The sequence below is a fragment of the Arachis duranensis genome, chromosome 4 (assembly GCF_000817695.3).
Source record: "Arachis duranensis cultivar V14167 chromosome 4, aradu.V14167.gnm2.J7QH, whole genome shotgun sequence".
Classification (NCBI taxonomy): Eukaryota; Viridiplantae; Streptophyta; class Magnoliopsida; order Fabales; family Fabaceae; genus Arachis; species Arachis duranensis.
Window position 1 is genome coordinate 121,222,788 of NC_029775.3, and position 19,124 is coordinate 121,241,911.

The 19,124-nt window shown below is 39.1% G+C and overlaps 1 protein-coding gene across 1 annotated transcript in view; it reads right to left on the reverse strand.

Annotated features, from left to right (window-relative positions):
• LOC107486804 (receptor-like kinase TMK4) overlaps positions 1-19,124 on the reverse strand; it is a 134,297-nt gene that overhangs the window by 111,157 nt on the left and 4,016 nt on the right. The window lies entirely within an intron of this gene.

The window sequence follows — 19,124 nt, forward strand, 5'->3', positions numbered from 1 at the left end:
ATTGGTGTTGTAGTTGAATCTGAGTCTCATCAAGCCGGTTAGGCCTTGGAAGCAACCGTGAGGGACAGAGGAGAAGCTGTTGCCATTAAGATTCACCTCTTGGAGGTAGGTGAGGCCGGCAAGCGATGGCAAAGGCCCCGAGAGGGAGTTGTTGTGGAGATAGAGGGTTGTGAGGGTGTAGAGACGGTTGAGACCGGAAGGGAGTGTTCCGGTGAGTGACAGTGAAGAAAGCTTTATGTCTTGGACCTTGCCGTAGTTGCAGCCAATGCCGGTCCATTCGCAGATGCTGTTAGACCGCCAGTCAGAGTAGGGAAGTGGAGTCAGGGCATCCCTCAGCTTCAGCATGTACTCGGCTTCTTCACTGTCAAGGATATTGTTCATGGATATCACACAAATGAAACGAAAGAACAGCAAAAGTAGTGTAGTGAAACTCAATGGAGGAGTAGTTCTTCTGAATTTGGTGGTGGACTTGAAGTAAGCCATGCTTTCACAAATCAACAATGTCTTTTCTGTTGTTTCCCTTAGCCTGCGTGACTAGCTTATAAGTGCCACATAGTCATGGGAATTGAGAGAGGATCATTTTAAAAATTATTTAGTATTTTGTAAGTTAATTTTATACTAAATTACTAATGTCACAATAATATGCTATTGGTTTTTTGTATAATTTTTTTTTTATATTTCAATGCATAAAATTAAATTTTATAATTATACAATTTTTAAGAGTAAAAAAAATTAATTAGTTGCTTTTTGAAAAAGGAAAAGTATAGGGTACCAAGAGTTGTATCTGCCAACTATTACCAACACTAATTAAAATTAATTAATTAAATATAATTTGTTATATGAATTAGAGATTTAGTGGGTCCATACAATTTGAATTAGCAATGAGTGATAACGTACTAACTTAACAAGAGACTTTTACGTCAATTACAAACTCAGCACGGCACACCATCAAGCAAACCTAATCCTCATTCTTCTCGCTGATTGCATCTTCGTCGGGTTGCTTTTCATCTCCCCGGGACGCCACTATTTATTCCATCGACAGTGACTGCGCCTACACCCGGATCCAGCTTCTCCTTCGTTGAATTGTTGAGGTCACTGACACGCCATCGTTACCCTTACACGGTGATTCACTCTGATCCCACATTGTTGCACCACCAAGCCCCTTGAATAGAAGTGTGACGTAAGTGGTACAAGGTGAGTCTCCATTGAAGTCAAGTGGACCAACCACCATTTCTGTGGAAGAGAACTGCGACGTGAGTCTTTGAAGGTGTCACGCAACTCTCTTCTTCTCAACCATCTTCGGTAAGACACATCTGCGATTACATGCAAACACAAAAAAAAAAAACACATTCTTATAACACACACATGGTAATAGACACATCTATATGTACCTAGACACATCTGAGGAAACTATGGAAGACACACACCTGTGGTCAACAAGCCACACACAAACATAAGACATAACTCTAAAAAGAAAAATCTGTTAACATCACAGGACTATGATAGCCACCTCCAATGTAAGACACATCCATGGTGAGACAACTCCGATAAAATTAGGCAGGAACATAGAAGACACATTATATGAAAACATGAAAAAGACACATTCTTATAACCTGTGGCAGAAGACACATCCACGACGGTGCACTGGGAGGGCGATGCAGCAGCAAACGAGTTGCGATGAAGGTTTCACCTGCGGATGCGTCTCCACGACGGCAACATGCAACTGGTTTCCTGCGGCGTTAGTGGCGGCAACTGGTTTTCCGGCGGCGTTGACTCCGTTGACGAATGCAACCGGCAAAGACAGTAATCCGGCGTGCTATGCGGTGCTGCAAGTGGAGATGGGGAGTGGGGGTGTGTCTCTACTGTAAGAAGAAGTGAAAAATGGTTACAGTAGGATTAGAGGGGTAAACAAGTGGTATTAGGATTAACTAGGTTAATTTAGAAGGTGTTTTTTAAATAAGTAGGCTTTATCTAGCAGCCAAATAACCTTTTGATAGATATTGACAGATTACTTCTTCGTAACGTAGCAAGGTTGCTGAAAAAAACAACAATATACCAAAACTTATACATCCCGTGCTTTAGACACAAAAATTGAAAAGGAAATACGTGACATGCTTTTGTGGCTCAATATGTAATGGAAAAGTACATGGAACCAAGAGGTTATCAGTCAAAAACTAAACAAAATCACATTAATTTATATTAATAATTAATTTTAAATTTTTTAAATTTAAAATTTAAAAATTTAAAATTAATTAAGTAAACCTAATTAAAACCTATAAAAATCTTCTTCTTCTCTCTTACATTAACCTACCCACCTCTAACAATCATATACACAGATTTCTCTCTCACCGTCAGGCCTTCTCCGCCTCCCCACCGCGACCGTCACAGACTTCTCCGTCAGGCCTTCTATCACCGACATCTGACTCATCGAATTTGCCACCGTCAATAAGAATTGCTTCCTTTTCATGAACCAGATGTGTTATTGGAGCCACAAAAACTTATCTTCACTGAAACATGCATGGTTGTCCATTCTATGGCTATGTCCTCAAATTGAAAACCTCTGTTGCATGGAGCACTTTGATCAGTGCCTACAGTCTTCATGGATGTAGTGACCAAGCATTGCAACTTTTTCATGAAATGCAAGAGAAAGGAGTGAAGTCAGACGTAATTACCCTACTCGCCGTATTATCTGCTTGTAATCATGCCGGTCTTGTAACTGAGGCGCAAATGGTATTCAAACAAGCGAGTGCAGATTGTAAAATTCAATTAACCTTAGAGCATTATGCATGTCTAATTGATCTTCTTAGAGAAAAAATAATTAAATATTTATAAAATTTTAAAAAAATATATAAAATTCTTAAAGAGATAGAGACATTCACATTTGCAATATAAAAAAATTCGAAAAGTATATAAAAGAACATCTATTTAGTATGAAAAAAAATATTTTAAAATTTAGTAGAAGAAACATCCATATATATTAACTCATAAAAATTTTAAATTCACCCAAAGATATTTGATTAATTTTTGGCTAATATCTTTTTGGTTGCTAGCATTGTTGGTATGTAATAGTGACTCACAACGTGTTGGACGAATTAGATAACTAATTATATGCATTTATTTTACATTTAAAGTAATACTCATTTTTTTAAACTAAAAGTATCGATCTTCTAACATTATTCATTTATATATTCATTAAAGTATTATACATAGTTTCATTATTCTCTAAAACCAGCTCAATAATACTATGATTTAGAGATGAAAAAATAATAGGAGATTTATGTACAATTGTCCTTGTATATTGGTGATATTATTAATTTTATTTAAAAACAACTGTGTAAGTTTTCATAAAATATAATGTAGAATATTATTTTTCTTGTGCCTTTATAAAAACGCTTTCAATTATTAGGCCATATGCATGTCCCGTAGAAGGATTCAATAATACGTGTTTGTTAGCAACTCTTTTTTTTTTTAACGGTATGTTTAATTTGTTAGAGACTTTGAATTACCTTAAAAATTATAAATTTTTTAAATAAAAAATGTTATTCTAGTTTACTAATGAAATACTATATATATTTGTTAAAAGGGTAAATATACTAAAAAAAATTTAAATTCTTTAACGTATTCAATATGCCAAAAAAAATTGAAAGTTAAGTTATTCTCATCTGTTAAAAAAATTGTTTTCAACAAGAAGTTTAATTTATTTTATTCTCTTAATAAGTATTTTTAGGAAATTCATCATTAACAAAAATATTGTATCATGACTTTGTATCTAGCTACCGTCTTCTTCTGTTGACCCCAGGTCAACAAGAGATAATAAATAAGTAAGAATGTTCATTAGATTCCTTCAGTTCAGTAATTAATATCACACGCATCACTATCATAGTTCTTGTTTCTTGGTGGGTGCAAGTGTACTATTTGCCCCTGATAAATTATTATCATCAGATAGCTAGAACCTAGAAGAAAGAAAATCTTGATAAATATAGAATATAATCACTATGTCAGCCCCACCATTTGCATTATTTGAACTGAGCGAAATAATAGATACATACACAAGCCCACAATTATTTGAAAAAAAATATTCAAAGTGCTATTAGTGGTATAAACAGCTTGCTAACCGTTTAAATAAAGTATATAAAATTAAAGTTTCATTAGTCAGTCAAGTGATGTTGGAAGGACATGTAAAAGTATTCATTCATGTCATAATAGAGACAAAGGAAGACATGATGGCATGCAGATGCATGAATAATAAAGCTTAAAAAAAATTATCTGAAACACAAGTCATTATGAGATAATATAGTATTATTATTTAGAATAACTATCTGAGTACTAAAGATAATAAATATCTTTCAAAAAATTTAAACTGATTTTCGGATTCACCAAATATCGAACTCTTGACCTTTCTAATCTAAGGCTCTAATACCATATCATGATACCACTCATCCCAAAAATTTTAACTGATGAAAAAAGGTAACACTAATGGTTATATTTCTAATACTCCATAAACCTCTATTATTTATATTGTACAAATATTCTATTGACTTCTCATACTTTTCCTAACTTAAAATCTCTTTCAAGTATAGCAAATGCGGTGAACATCAAGATGGTAAAGTGTAAATGCAAGCTAAGGCTTAATTAGCTTGGTTAATTAGATTATTAATAACTTCTATTATATATAATCCATTAGCAAATAATCTAAAAAAAATATTTAACTCGGTACTTTTATATTGTAAGAACTTAAGTACTTGACTATTTAGTAGACCTAATCAAATGTACTACTAATAATAATGTATCATTTAACTTTAGTATCTTCTTTAAGTAGTCACGTTACTCACTTATGTTTGTTTTATATAAATTTTTTACTCAACAAGAAATTTCATTTATTTTATTTTCTTAATAAATACTTCTAGGAAATTCATCAAATAAAGTATTGTATCATGGATTTGTATTTACCATCTTCTTCTGTTGATCCCAGGTCAACAAAAGAGATATTACTATACGTTCATTGGATTCCTTCAGTGCAGTTATTAATATCACATCACTATCATGTGGGTGCTTTTGTTTCTTGGTGGGTTAGTGTGCTGTTAGTCCCAGATCAATTATCATCAGATAGCTAGAACCTAGAGAAAAGAAAATCTTGCTAAATATGGAGTATATATCTCACTATCTCAACCCCACCATTTGCATTATTTGAACTTTGAAGTGAGCGAAATAAGACAAACACAAGTCCACAATTATTTAAAAAAATCGAAGTGCTATTAGTGGAATAAACAGCTTGCTAAGGCGTTTAAAGTATGGTGGAAACTCAGGTACAGTAGTGAAATAGTAAAGTTGATAATTGAGTATTGTTAGATAAAGATTTAGTTAATTAATTAAATTATTTAATGAATCTTAACTATCAATTTCACATGAAATTGGCTGCATTTGAGTTTTCACCAAAAGTATATAAAATTAAAGTTTCATTAGCCAGTAAAGTGACGTTGGGAGGATATGTATGTAAAAGTATTCAAGTGATAAACGAGACAAAGGAGGACACGTTAATAACTTCTATTAGTGTGGTTAGATTATTAATAACTTCTATTATATATAATCCATTAGTAAACAATCTAAAAATTCTATTTAACTTGGTATTTTTATATTGTAAGAACTTGGGTTCTTGACTATTTTAGTGGGGCTAATCAAATATCCTACTACTAATAATGTATTGTTTAGTTTTAGCTTAGTATCTTCTAATAAAGTAGTCACGTATGTTTTCTTTGATCTATATTTCGTATAACATTTCTTAATTAGGACAACTTAAACAATCAGCAAAGACGCCATAAAACAAGTGTCATCAATCACACAACCCTTCTCTTTTAATAGCAAAATTTAATCGGTGAACTTTAATTTTGTTCGTTACCGTGGGATCACGGGTGCTCGACGGGTCGGGTGATGACGAGAGGAAGAGTGGATGAAACCCTGAATCGACTTGGAGCTGAAAGAGGTGTGGACTGTGAGCTGAAGACGCCGGAGATGGTGTGACGGGGGTGGCCACCTGTAAGGACACTTCGACGATCAAGTCAACAGCGTCCGTACGAAGTGATGGCCAAATTAGATAAGATGTGACGTATCTTGGGAGAGAGCTGATCTCTCCCCTTATATACTGTGTTCGGCGGGTCCATAAATGACCTAGTCCACTGGTCAAAAAATTTCTATGAACTGTCATAGTTCACGTGAGAGGAGTAAGTTGTTTCGGATTTCGAATTGGGACTTCGAATGCTGTCCCGAAGATACGACCCGACTAGTGACTTGTATCGTACGAAAAGTAAGTCGAGTGTCAGAAACCGACCTGTCGAATTCTTCTTATTGCGAAGAAAGGTTGGGCCATCAGAGATGGTACCTCGACTCGACGGTTAGTTAGACTGTACTCTTAATGGTCCGTAACAAATTTAATACCGAGACATGTAGCGTTCGTAATACGTTTCTCGTTAAATAATAGGACAAGATTTCATAAGTGCGATATTTAAGCATTTTATTGAAAGCAACAACTACTACTGCAAGTGTCATAATGCCTGAATCTAGCTTTAATCACTCAGATAGAATCATCATAATATATATCATCATTAATAATTAATATATGTAGATATCGAAAATATTTGCTAATAAAAAAATTAAAAATAATTAAAATTTATCTTATTTAATATTTATTAATTATTGTAACAATAATAATTAATAAATATTAAATCAAACAACTTCAGACTATTTTTTTGATTTTTTATATATATATATGGTTATATGAGATATAACATTAAATATGCTAATGCTAAGCTGTACTCAAGTACAAGAAGAGTATGGAATATTTTACAATCATAATGACATGAGACATTTATATATATGATTTCATACGAGACTTTCTTCTGTGGTTAAAATTGTCTCATGTTTACCCATCGAAAAATACATCACAAGTTTTGGAGGAAACGACATTGACTCAAATTCTCTGTATAATAATTTTCCACAATTTTACTCACTGATGACTTGTGCAATAAATTTGGTTGAATATACCATAAACTTTTAATATAACTTTTTTTATCATATCATCTTTTTTTTCCGAAATATTTGAGTGTTTATCAAAATATTACCTCGGTTAAAATCTTTATATATCCAATAAAAAAAATAATACATTTCACTTCGATGGTGATTCTTTATCATTGAAATTTTTTCTTTATCCAAACATCTCAAGGATTAACATACCATAATTATTGTTACGGTGGGTAACCGGAGATTAATTAGATAGATGGCGTTCGGCGGCCCAAGGTATGAAGGAGGAGAACTCCAGACGAATCTGCAACTCGGAAGGCTCCGTCCGACTTGTGCTCGCGAGTGAATGGGGGGTGGTACCTGCAAAGACACTCCGATGCCTAAGTTAGCAAGAGTGTAAGCAGGTCTGGAGAGTATTGGACTTAGAGATACCTGAGGGGTGTCAGTGTATTTATAGTGGTGAGCCAATAACCACCGTTGGAGTAGTGCCGTATCTTTAGGATGTTAACCGTCCCTATTATCTTGGGGAGGTTAGGATATGGCTTTATGAAGCGGTTAGAGAGATTTTAGGGGCGGTTACTCATTTGAATGAGTGTTTATCTGCCAGCTGATCTCACATCCGACTTCTTCAGATCAAGTCGTGGTTGATACCGACTTCTTACGTGGAGGTCGGTACTTAGCTAGGCTTAATCCTTCAGATTAGGCCTTTTAGTTGGACCTGGGCCCTTGCATTGGGCCAGGGTATGAACAGTGCCCCTACTTGAGCCCAAATTTTCTTTAAAGTTTGGGTTCAAGTATTCAACTCGGGTGCGTAGTCGACTTGTTTGAAAGAACACGGATCTTGGAAACCGACGTGATTTTCGCGACTTTTGGTTTCTGACAGTTACGTCAATTCGAACGTCGTGTCCGTTGAGGGATCATTTAAGGATTGAGGGCTTTGGTAACGGTGCAGTCTTCATTAATGACTGCCTCGTTTTTACCATTATGCCCCTTAGCCTATTTATAAATACTTTTCCCTCTCTTTTATTTTTCCGTTTCTGCAATCTTTCAAACTTCTCATTTCCTTGTTCATGCTGTATTCTTGTGCTTGAAGATTTCCGCTCTTCTCCAACCTTCATTCTTTGGATAAAGGTTAGTTTTGTTTTTTTCATGTCATGCTTTATGTGTGCATGTTTTGTTTTGCGAGTGGATAGGTTGACCTGTAGATTCTAGCTTCATGTCTCTCCTCTTTAGGGGCCCTGTTTTTTGATTTTTCTTTTTCTTTTTCCTTTTTGTAGGTCTCTGCCACTTTTTCTTTATATAAAAAATGGCTTCTGTAGACATTCTTTCTCAGTGGGTTGACGTTACGGTCCTTGGGGAGGAACCGTTGGTCGATGCTGAGTTCATCACTCATCTTCGTACTCATCACAGGCTCTGTACTTCGGAGGAGGACGAGCCAAAATATGAACTGATAATCCCGGGTCCTGAAGACCGGGTCTGTTTTGGGAGAGGAAATGAGGCGGCCCCTCATTTTTTCTTTATGTATGAGTGTATGATCACCCGTTTGGGTGTTTTTCTTCCCTTCTCCGATTTCGAGATATCTGTTTTGCATCACTGTAGAGTTGCCCCTACTCAACTTCACCCCAATTCTTGGGGTTTTTTGAAAATCTATCAGTTTATCAGCCACGCTCTGGACTTTCCGACTTCTCTAAGGATTTTTTTCTTTCTCTTCCATATGACTAAGCCCTTTAGTGGGCTAAACAACAAACAGCAGTGGGTATCCTTCCGAGCCATACAAGGTCGGAGGATTTTTACCCTTTTTGATGAATCTTTTCACGACTTCAAAAACTTCTTTTTCAAAGTTCAAGCCGTAGAGGGTCACCACCCCTTTTTTCTGGATGAGCATTCCTCCCCCCGCTTCCCCCTTTATTGGTCGCCTCCTTCCTCTTGTGACAAGTATGGTCCCGATGACCTGGATGAGGTGGAGGCAGCCATTGTAGGGTTTTTCCGAGAAGCGTGGGGGAGGGCCCCATACTTGGATACTAGGAAAATCCTCCAAGGAACACCGACTTTTGTTCAATCTCAACTAGGTAGTGCATGCATTCTTTATTTCCGAGTTGTTACTGCCGACTTGCATTCTACCGACTTGTAACTTTTGTTAGTTGTTTTCTTTTGTAGATATGGCAAAAAGGAACGCTCAGGAGGCCTACCAAAGGGTCCAGGAGGCTAAGGCGAAGTCCCGGGCTAGGTCCAAGACGGTCATCTCTCCACCTCCTCCTCCTCCTCCTAAGAACATGAGTACTCCCTCTCAACCCCTTGTCATTTCTTCCTCAAGTTTGCCCCGACCACCCCCTTCTGCCCAAACTCTCTCTGAGCCCGAGAAGAAGAAGCGCAAGACTTCAGAGTCTGGCTCTTCTTCTTTTGATGGTGGGGTTAAGGCGGATGCTTTAGCATTCGTCCGAAAGAACATCTATCCTTTTATAAGTATGGATGATGTTTCTGTTCGAAACCACCTTACCGCCATGGCTGAGGAGAGTTTTAGGACAGCGGGTGTTTGTAGCAAACTTTTGGACATTTTTGAGAAGGCTCCCCTCAGCTCTTTGGGGGCATCCTCGAAGGTTGAGGAGCTAGAGGGGAGGCTTCTTATTTATGAAAGACATGAGAAAGAGTTGAAGGAGGAGAGAGACAGATTGAGGAAGGAGAGGGGTCACCTTAAGGAGGAGGAGGGTAAGCTGCGGGCTCAATGCACTTTGGAGGCAAATTTGAGGAAAACAGCGCAAGAGAGCTACCACAGTTTATTTCAAGATATTGTTGCTGTGAGGAAGGACTTGCTGAACTCTCGGAACGCGTACGCCGAGTTGGAGGACTCTATCGCCGAGGGCGCCGAGGAGTCTTGGAGAATTTTCTTAGAGCAGGTCAGAGTTATCGCTCCCGACCTGGATCTTTCTCCTCTACATCCTGACAAAGTAGTGATTGATGGCGCCATCGTTGATCCTCCTGTCCCCGAGGTCGTTTCCGAGTCAGACCTAAAGACTCGGGGGCAGAGGATTATAGAGTCTCCTCCTCGTCCTAAGGATGCTTCGGGTTCTTCCTCCGTTCCTCCGACCGGTCTTGGTGGCGCCCCTCCTGAGCCTAGCGGTGGTGATTCTTTTACTCCTTTGAAGAAATGACTCTTTATTTTTTATGGCTATATGGGGGCCCGGCCTGTGGGTCCCCTCTTTTTTAAACTTTATTTATCTGTTGGTGGTTGTGAACAATTTCTTTTTGGCCTTTTAGGGCCGTAAACAAAATGTTCTTGGCGATGGCCCTTTTTTGAACAAGGGTGTAGAAAAATAAAGGCCCTTTTTTGGATAAGGGTTCTAAGTTACCTTGTGCGTGCATGCTTTTCTGATTTCGATACGTTTTGATCTTTTCTGGAAAACCTTTTGTTGGCTTGCATTGCTTTCCCGAGCCTTTTCCGTTCAAGGGCTTTTAGGCAGCCTTTAAACTTTTTCTAGGTTTTTCAATCTCTTTTCGGTATCCTTTATACTCAACTTTGCCTTTTTTGATGAGTTTTCATGACTTAGGTTATTTTTGCGATGCGTTTTTCCCTTACTCGGAGCTCGGTTTTCTTTTACTCGGAGCCCTTTAGAGTTTGTTTTACTCGGATTCCGACTTAAGGGTCGGATGATTCTCGAGTTCTTACGATCAACTCATATAACCTCTTTACGCCGACTTGTACCTCGTCGTTTTATCCTGACGACCATGTAGGTCGGTTCATGGGATTTTCACGTTTTGTCGAGCTTAAGTCGGCGCGTTTCGTGGAAAGACTTATAAATAATAAAGGAGGATATTAAGAGAGATATTGTAAAAGATCTTTATTAATTGGTAAGGTACCTTCTTTGCTACTAAGGGTCTTGATAGCTTATTTTCCCTTAGCCTCTACTATGATGCCTCGTTAAAAACCCTTCTTCAGAAAAAACCCTTTTTGGGAAAAAATCATGAAGTTGGGAAAAGAGTACATCAGGGAGTAGAGTTCGCTTATAACTGTAGTACCTTTTCATATTACAAGCATGCCACGACCTTGGTAGCTCGGTGCCGTCCAGGTCGGTTACTTTATAATAACCTTTTCCTAAGACTTCGTTGATTTTGTATGGCCCCTTCCAATTTGCAGCGAGCTTTCCTTCTCCTGATTTGTTGACTCCAATGTCGTTTCTGATTAGGACCAAGTCGTCTACAGCAAATGTTCTTCGAATGACTTTCTTGTTGTATCTGGTAGTCATCCTTTGCTTTAATGCTGCTTCTCTTATCTGGGCACTTTCTCGGACTTCGGGGAGTAAGTCGAGCTCCTCTTTGTGCCCCTGGATGTTCCCGACTTCATCATGAAGAATTACCCTTGGGCTTTGCTCATTGATTTCTATTGGAATCATGGCTTCTATGTCGTAGACTAGTCGGAAAGGTGTCTCTCCCGTGGCGGATTGAGGAGTTGTTCTATAAGCCCATAATACCTGAGGGAGCTCTTCAGCCCAAGCTCCCTTTGCTTCCTGTAGTCTTTTCTTTAATCCTGCCAGTATGACCTTGTTAGCTGCCTCGGCTTGTCCATTGGCTTGTGGGTGCTCCACCGAGGTGAACTGGTGCTTGATTTTTAGACTGGCTACTAGATTTCTGAAGGTGGCGTCTGTAAATTGGGTTCCATTATCTGTGGTGATGGAATAAGGTATTCCATACCTTGTGATGATATTTTTGTAGAGGAACCTGCGACTTCTTTGAGCGGTGATAGTGGCTAATGGTTCTGCTTCTATCCACTTCGTGAAGTAGTCTATTCCCACGATCAAGTATTTGACTTGCCCTGGTGCTTGGGGAAAAGGACCTAACAAATCCATTCCCCATTTTGCGAAAGGCCAGGGGGAGGTTATACTGATGAGCTCTTCTGGTGGAGCTACGTGGAAATTTGCGTGCATCTGGCAAGGTTGGCATTTTTTCACGAAGTCGGTAGCATCTTTCTGCAAGGTTGGCCAATAGAATCCTGCTCGGATTACTTTCCTGGCCAGCGACCTTGCTCCGAGATGGTTCCCACAAATTCCACTATGTACTTCCTCCAACACCTCAGTGGTCCTTGAGGTCGGTACGCACTTTAGCAATGGTGTTGATATTCCTCTTCTGTAGAGGACATTTCTCACCAAAGTATAATGCTGTGCTTCCCTTCGGATCTTTTTAGCTTCTTTTTCCTCCTTGGGGAGGATGTCGAATTTCAGGTATTCGACCAAAGGATTCATCCATCCGAGGTTTAAACCAACTACTCCAAGTACCTCTTGTTTATCTTCTGTTTTTGATACCGAGGGCTCTTGGAGGGTTTCTTGGATCAGGCTTCTGTTGTTTCCTCCTGGTTTGGTACTTGCTAACTTGGATAGGGCGTCTGCTCTGCTATTTAGATCCCGAGTTATGTGTTTAACCTCGGTTTCCGCAAAGCGCCCAAGGTGCTCCAAGATTTTTTCCAAGTATTTCTTCATATTGGAGTCCTTTGCCTGATACTCTCCGCTTATTTGGGAGGTCACCACTTGTGAGTCGCTGTAGATCGTCACCTTTGTAGCGCCAACTTCTTTTGCTAACTTTAATCCGGCTATCAAGGCTTCATATTCTGCCTGATTATTTGAAGCCGGAAATTCAAATTTTAAGGAGACCTCTATCTGGGTTCCTTTTCCATCTACCAATATTATGCCTGCGCCACTCCCTGTCTTGTTGGAGGATCCGTCTACATAGAGTTCCCATGTAGTCGGTTCTTCCTCTTGTTCTCCTGCATATTCTGCAATGAAGTCGGCGAGGCATTGGGCTTTAATTGCTGTCCGAGTTTCATATCTCAGATCAAACTCGGAGAGTTCAATTGCCCATTGAACCATTCTCCCTGCAACATCCGTCTTTTGGAGGATTTGCTTCATGGGTTGGTTCGTACGGACTCTTATGGTGTGAGCCTGAAAGTAAGGTCGTAGCCTTCGTGAGGCTATTACTAAGGAGTAGGCAAACTTTTCTAGTTTGTGGTACCTTAGCTCAGGGCCTTGTAGGACCTTACTGATAAAGTAGACCGGGTGTTGCCCGGCCTCGTCTTCTCTGATCAGGGCTGATGAGACAGCCCTGTTTGCTACGGATAGGTACAGAACGATGTCTTTTCCCGGTACTGGTCGAGTTAAGATAGGAGGTTGACTCAGGAATCTTTTGAACTCTTGGAATGCCTCCTCGCATTCCGGAGTCCATTCGAATTGGCATCCCTTCCTTAATAAGGAAAATAGTGGAAGGGATTTCAGTGCCGATCCTGCCATGAATCTGGAAAGGGCTGCGAGTCGGCCGTTGAGCTGTTGAACCTCCCTCAAACAAGTCGGGCTTTTCATTTCTAGGATGGCTCTGCATTTGTCGGGATTGGCCTCAATCCCCCTCTGTGTTAGCATGAACCCTAGAAATTTTCCTGCCTCGACCGCGAAGGCGCACTTTGCAGGATTTAGTCTCATCCCATGCAGCCTTATAGTGTCAAAGACTTGTGAGAGGTCTGTTAAGAGGTCGATTTCTTCCTTAGTTTTTACTAGCATGTCGTCGACGTATACTTCCATTAGGCTCCCTAGATGGGGGGAAAACACTTTATTCATCAGCCTTTGATACGTGGCTCCTGCATTCTTTAGTCCGAATGGCATGACCACGTAGCAATAGTTGGCTTTAGGTGTGATGAAAGATGTTTTCTCTTCGTCGGACCCGTACATCGGGATTTGGTTATATCCCGAGTAGGCGTCCATAAATGATAAGTACTGGTACCCCGAGCTGGAATCCACCAGGGTATCGATGCTCGGTAGGGGATAAGGGTCCTTAGGACATGCCTTATTCAAGTCGGTATAGTCGACGCACATTCTCCACTTACCATTCTGCTTTTTGACTAGCACTACATTGGCTAGCCACGTTGGGTATTTGACCTCTCTAATAAAGCCGGCTTCCAGGAGCGCCTGTACTTGCTCTTCTACTATTAAGGCTCGTTCTGGGCCGAGCTTGCGTCTTCTCTGCTGTACAGGTCGGGATCCTGGGTAAACCGAGAGTCTGTGGGACATGAGCTCGGGATCAATCCCGGGCATGTCGGAAGCCTTCCATGCGAAGAGGTCAGAATTAGCTCTTAGGAGTTCACCCAACTTTTGTTTTAGGGTTTCCCCTAAGTTGGCTCCTATGTGAGTGTTTTTTCCTTCCTCTTCACCGACTTGTATCTCCTCGGTTTTTCCTCCCGGTTGGGGTCGCAGTTCTTCTCTGGTTCTTGTACCGCCGAGCTCTATGGTATTAACTTCTCTGCCCTTTCCTCTTAGGTTTAGGCTTTCATTGTAGCACTTCCTTGCTAGCTTTTGATCTCCCCTTACCGTTGCTATTCCCGCTGAGGTCGGAAATTTCATGCAGAGGTGGGGGGTTGATACCACTGCTCCGAGCCGATTTAGGGTAGTCCTGCCGATCAAGGCATTGTACGCTGACCCTACATTGATGACTATGAAGTCTATACTCAGAGTTTTTGATTTTTCCCCTCTTCCAAAGGTGGTGTGAAGGGGTAAAAATCCCAGTGGTTTTATTGGCGTATCCCCTAATCCATATAAGGTATCGGGGTAGGCTCTCAACTCTTTTTCATCCAACCCTAGCTTGTCGAAGGCAGGCTTGAAAAGGATGTCCGCCGAGCTTCCTTGGTCCACTAGGGTTCTGTGGAGATGGGCATTGGCTAGGATCATAGTTATCACCACGGGATCATCATGCCCGGGGATTATTCCTTGCCCATCTTCTTTTGTGAATGAGATAGTGGGGAAGTCGGGTGTTTCTTCCTCGACTTGATAAACTCTTTTGAGATGTCTTTTGCGAGAGGATTTAGTGAGGCCCCCTCCCGCAAATCCTCTCGAGATCATGTGAATATGTCTCTCTGGAGTCTGCGGTGGTGGATCTCTTCTATCCATATCATCTCGCTTTCTTTTTCCATGAGTGTCCGACCTTTCCATGAGATATCTATCGAGCCGACCTTCTCTGGCCAGCTTTTCTATCACATTTTTGAGGTCGTAACAGTCGTTGGTGGAGTGACCATATATCTTATGGTACTCGCAGTAGTCGCTGCGGCTTCCCCCTTTTTTGTTTTTAATAGGCCTAGGGGGTGGCAGCCTTTCAGTGTGGCAAATCTCTCTGTATACATCCACTATAGAGGTTTTGAGAGGAGTATAAGAGTGATATTTTCTGGGCCTCTCGAGACCGAGTTCTTCCTTCTTCTTGACTTCCCTTTCTCTCTCCTTAGATGAGGGAGTGGGCCCAGGTCGCCAACTCAGGTCTCTTAGTTTCGCATTTTCTTCCATGTTGATGTACTTTTCGGCCCTTTCTTGTACATCACTTAGGGAAACAGGGTGCCTTTTGGATATGGACTGCGAGAAGGGACCTTCTCTGAGTCCATTGACTAGCCCCATTATGACTGCCTCTGTCGGCAGGTCTTGGATCTCCAAACATGCTTTATTGAACCTTTCCATATAGGCTCGTAAAGACTCTCCGACCTCCTGTTTTATTCCCAGGAGGCTCGGTGCATGTTTTACCTTGTCCTTTTGGATTGAGAACCTCATCAAGAACTTCCTTGAGAGGTCTTCAAAGCTGGTGATGGATCTCGGGGGGAGGCTATCAAACCACTTCATTGCTGCTTTTGATAAAGTGGTCGGGAAAGCCTTGCATCTCGTAGCGTCGGAGGCATCTGCTAGATACATCCGGCTTTTAAAGTTGCTTAGATGATGCTTTGGATCCGTGGTTCCATCATAGAGGTCCATATCGGGGCTTTTAAAGTTCCTTGGAACTTTTGCCCTCATTATGTCCTCGCTGAAAGGATCTTCTCCTCCCGGGATTTGGTCTTCTTGTTCGTCGCGGGAGTTCTTGAGGGAGGATTCTAGCTGTAAGAGTTTTCTTTCTAACTCTTTTCGCCGTTCCATCTCCTCTTTGAGGTACCTTTCGGTTTCCTTCTGTTTCTCCCGCTCTTGCTCCAATTGTTCTAGGCGGCTGTGGACCAATCCCATTAATTCAGCTATGTGGGATGGTCCGTCTTTCTCTGATTCACGCCCATATGAGGAATTTACCTTCGGGTTCTTTACTCCGGAGGTACCCTCTTTATTTCGGTCGTTATCTTGGTGTTGGGCCATGTCTTCATTGTTATTACCCATGTCCAGATTCTCTTGTTCAGAATCCGTTTCGGCATAGCCTTCTTCGTGGGATCTATCTGCCATCGAGGGATGATCTCGCGGGTCCCCGGCAACGGCGCCAATGTTACGGTGGGTAACCGGAGATTAATTAGATAGATGGCGTTCGGTGGCCCAAGGTATGAAGGAGGAGAACTTCAGACGAATCTGCAACTCGGGAGGCTCCGTCCGACTTGTGCTCGCGAGTGAATGGGGGGTGGTACCTGCAAAGACACTCCGATGCCTAAGTTAGCAAGAGTGTAAGCAGGTCTGGAGAGTATTGGACTTAGAGATACCTGAGGGGTGTCAGTGTATTTATAGTGGTGAGCCAATAACCACCGTTGGAGTAGTGCCGTATCTTTAGGATGTTAACCGTCCCCATTATCTTGGGGAGGTTAGGATATGGCTTTATGAAGCGGTTAGAGAGATTTTAGGGGCGGTTACTCATTTGAATGAGTGTTTATCTGCCAGCTGATCTCACATCCGACTTCTTCAGATCAAGTCGTGGTTGATACCGACTTCTTACGTGGAGGTCGGTACTTAGCTAGGCTTAATCCTTCAGATTAGGCCTTTTAGTTGGACCTGGGCCCTTGCATTGGGCCAGGGTATGAATAATTATATACATCAGATTTACTTTCTATAACGCGTCAATTTCTAATTGATTGATATTTCAATTAATCTAATTAGTAACTATACTAATAAATTGAGTTGTTTAAATTTTACCAAAATTAATATTTTAACCATAATAAAAATAATTTGTAATTAACTTATTATTTAAATGACTCATTATATAATTTTTTTAGAATATTAACAACTAAACCCTTCTTCCCCAAATCTTCTTCGTCGTCGAACGAAACAAAGAAAAACAATTCTTATATATTCTTGCCTTTACTGATTTATGTTCATTAACGCTCTCTTCCATTCATGGCTTTCACTTTATGTTAACATCATTGTTAGATCTGAATCCTTCATCGTCGCCAAAATTAGATAATAATAAAGGCTAAAATGAGAGTCTACACTTGTTATTACGAGATCATCAAACTAAAAGATGTACTTTTAAATATGATATCGCACCTAATGGTATAATAACATTTTTTTATATATATGAATGACGAATTGTTTCTTTTGCTTAAGAAGGATCATTCCTTTTTTTATTTGGCCATTTTTTTCTGATCAAATCAAACTTCCAGAAACTCTTCAAACTGTATCTAAATACTCTTTATACTGGTTCAGGTTTCCTATGCTTTGTCCTAATCTATGATGCACGAAAACTGACATGGACACGAGGCACGACACGACACGAAACATGCCGACACACAAATTTTAAAATTTTATAAGATACGGGGACATGCACAGGACACGCTAACACGCGAATTTTAAAATCTTACATGACACTGTGACATGCATACATATAAAATATAAAGTAGTTTTTAGATAAACCGTAATAATATTTTAATATTTTATTAATATTAAAATATAAATTAATTTTTTAAATTATTTTTAATATCTTATTTTAATTATATCAAGTATTTAAAATATTTTTTATTTTAATAAATAATAATATATACTATATCTAAATTTATTTCAAGAATATATGTTAAGAATAAGATTGGACACGCTGACACGTGATGGTATTTAGGTGTGTTCAAGTGTGTCTGGAGAATAATTTTTTGGCTTTTTATTAAAACATGGTTGGACACAACAAACACGCGTGTCCGACGAGTGTCCGTAAATGTCGTGTCCGAAATGTGTCCGACACGCAGACACGACAACTCAGCGAAATGTACGTGCTTTATAGGTCCTAACTGTAGGGCCTAATTAATTGTTAATTAGAATTAATATTGTTTAAGTTAGCAAACCTGAATAATTCTTCAATAACTTCTTCCAATTTTAGTAAAATTTAAATAATTTAAATTATTAATATAATTAGTAATTAGATTAAAATATCAACTAATTGAAATTAACATATTATATAGAAAATAAGATACATGTTATTTTAAAAAAGAGGCACACACATTATTTGTTAATTCACTTGACTCTGAACAAATTCAAATAACACACACATATATTATTTATTAAGTATTTGATTCCGAACAAATTCAAATATTAGCATGAACTAAAAATTTCTGCGATTGGATTATTAATTTCTATTGTATGTATAATTTATTTGTAATAATTTAAAAATATATAACATTATTTTTATATTTTAACAACTTGGATACCTGACTATTTTACTGGGGCAAATCGATCAAATGTACTACAACTAATAATGTATCATTTACCTTAAATATCTTCTTAAGAGGTAGTTAGGTATATTTTCTTGATCTAAATTTTGTATAACATTTCTTATCTTAGTACAACCCTTCTGATCTGTCTTGTTTGCTTGATAATAGTAAAGTTTAATCAACAATGAACTTTGATTTAATAGGACAGAGGAATGTAGCTGTTTTTAATTAATTGATCGTTCAATAGGATAGGATTTTATGTGCGATATTTAGACACTTCATAAGCAACAACTAATAATGCTTTATGTCATGATGATGCATGGATCTGGTTTTAATCACTCAGAATCACCATAATATAAATCATCAACATATATATATTTTAGGTTTATATGAGAACAACATTAAAAATTGTTTAGCTGCATTCAAATACAAAAAATATAATAAGAAATTTTACAATCATATTAACATGAGACATTTTTATTGATCTCATGTGTAAAACTACTCTCCTCTGTAGTTATTGAAATTGTCTCATGTTTACTACCGGCAGATATATCTAAAGTTTTTATCAAAGACCTTTCAGGACAATACAACCCAGGCTTTGGAGGAAATGGCACGGACTCAAGTTCTCCATGTAACATTTCCACAACTTTACACATTGATGGTCTTTGTGATGGATTTGATTGAATACACCACAAACTAACTAATATAATCTTCTTTATCATAT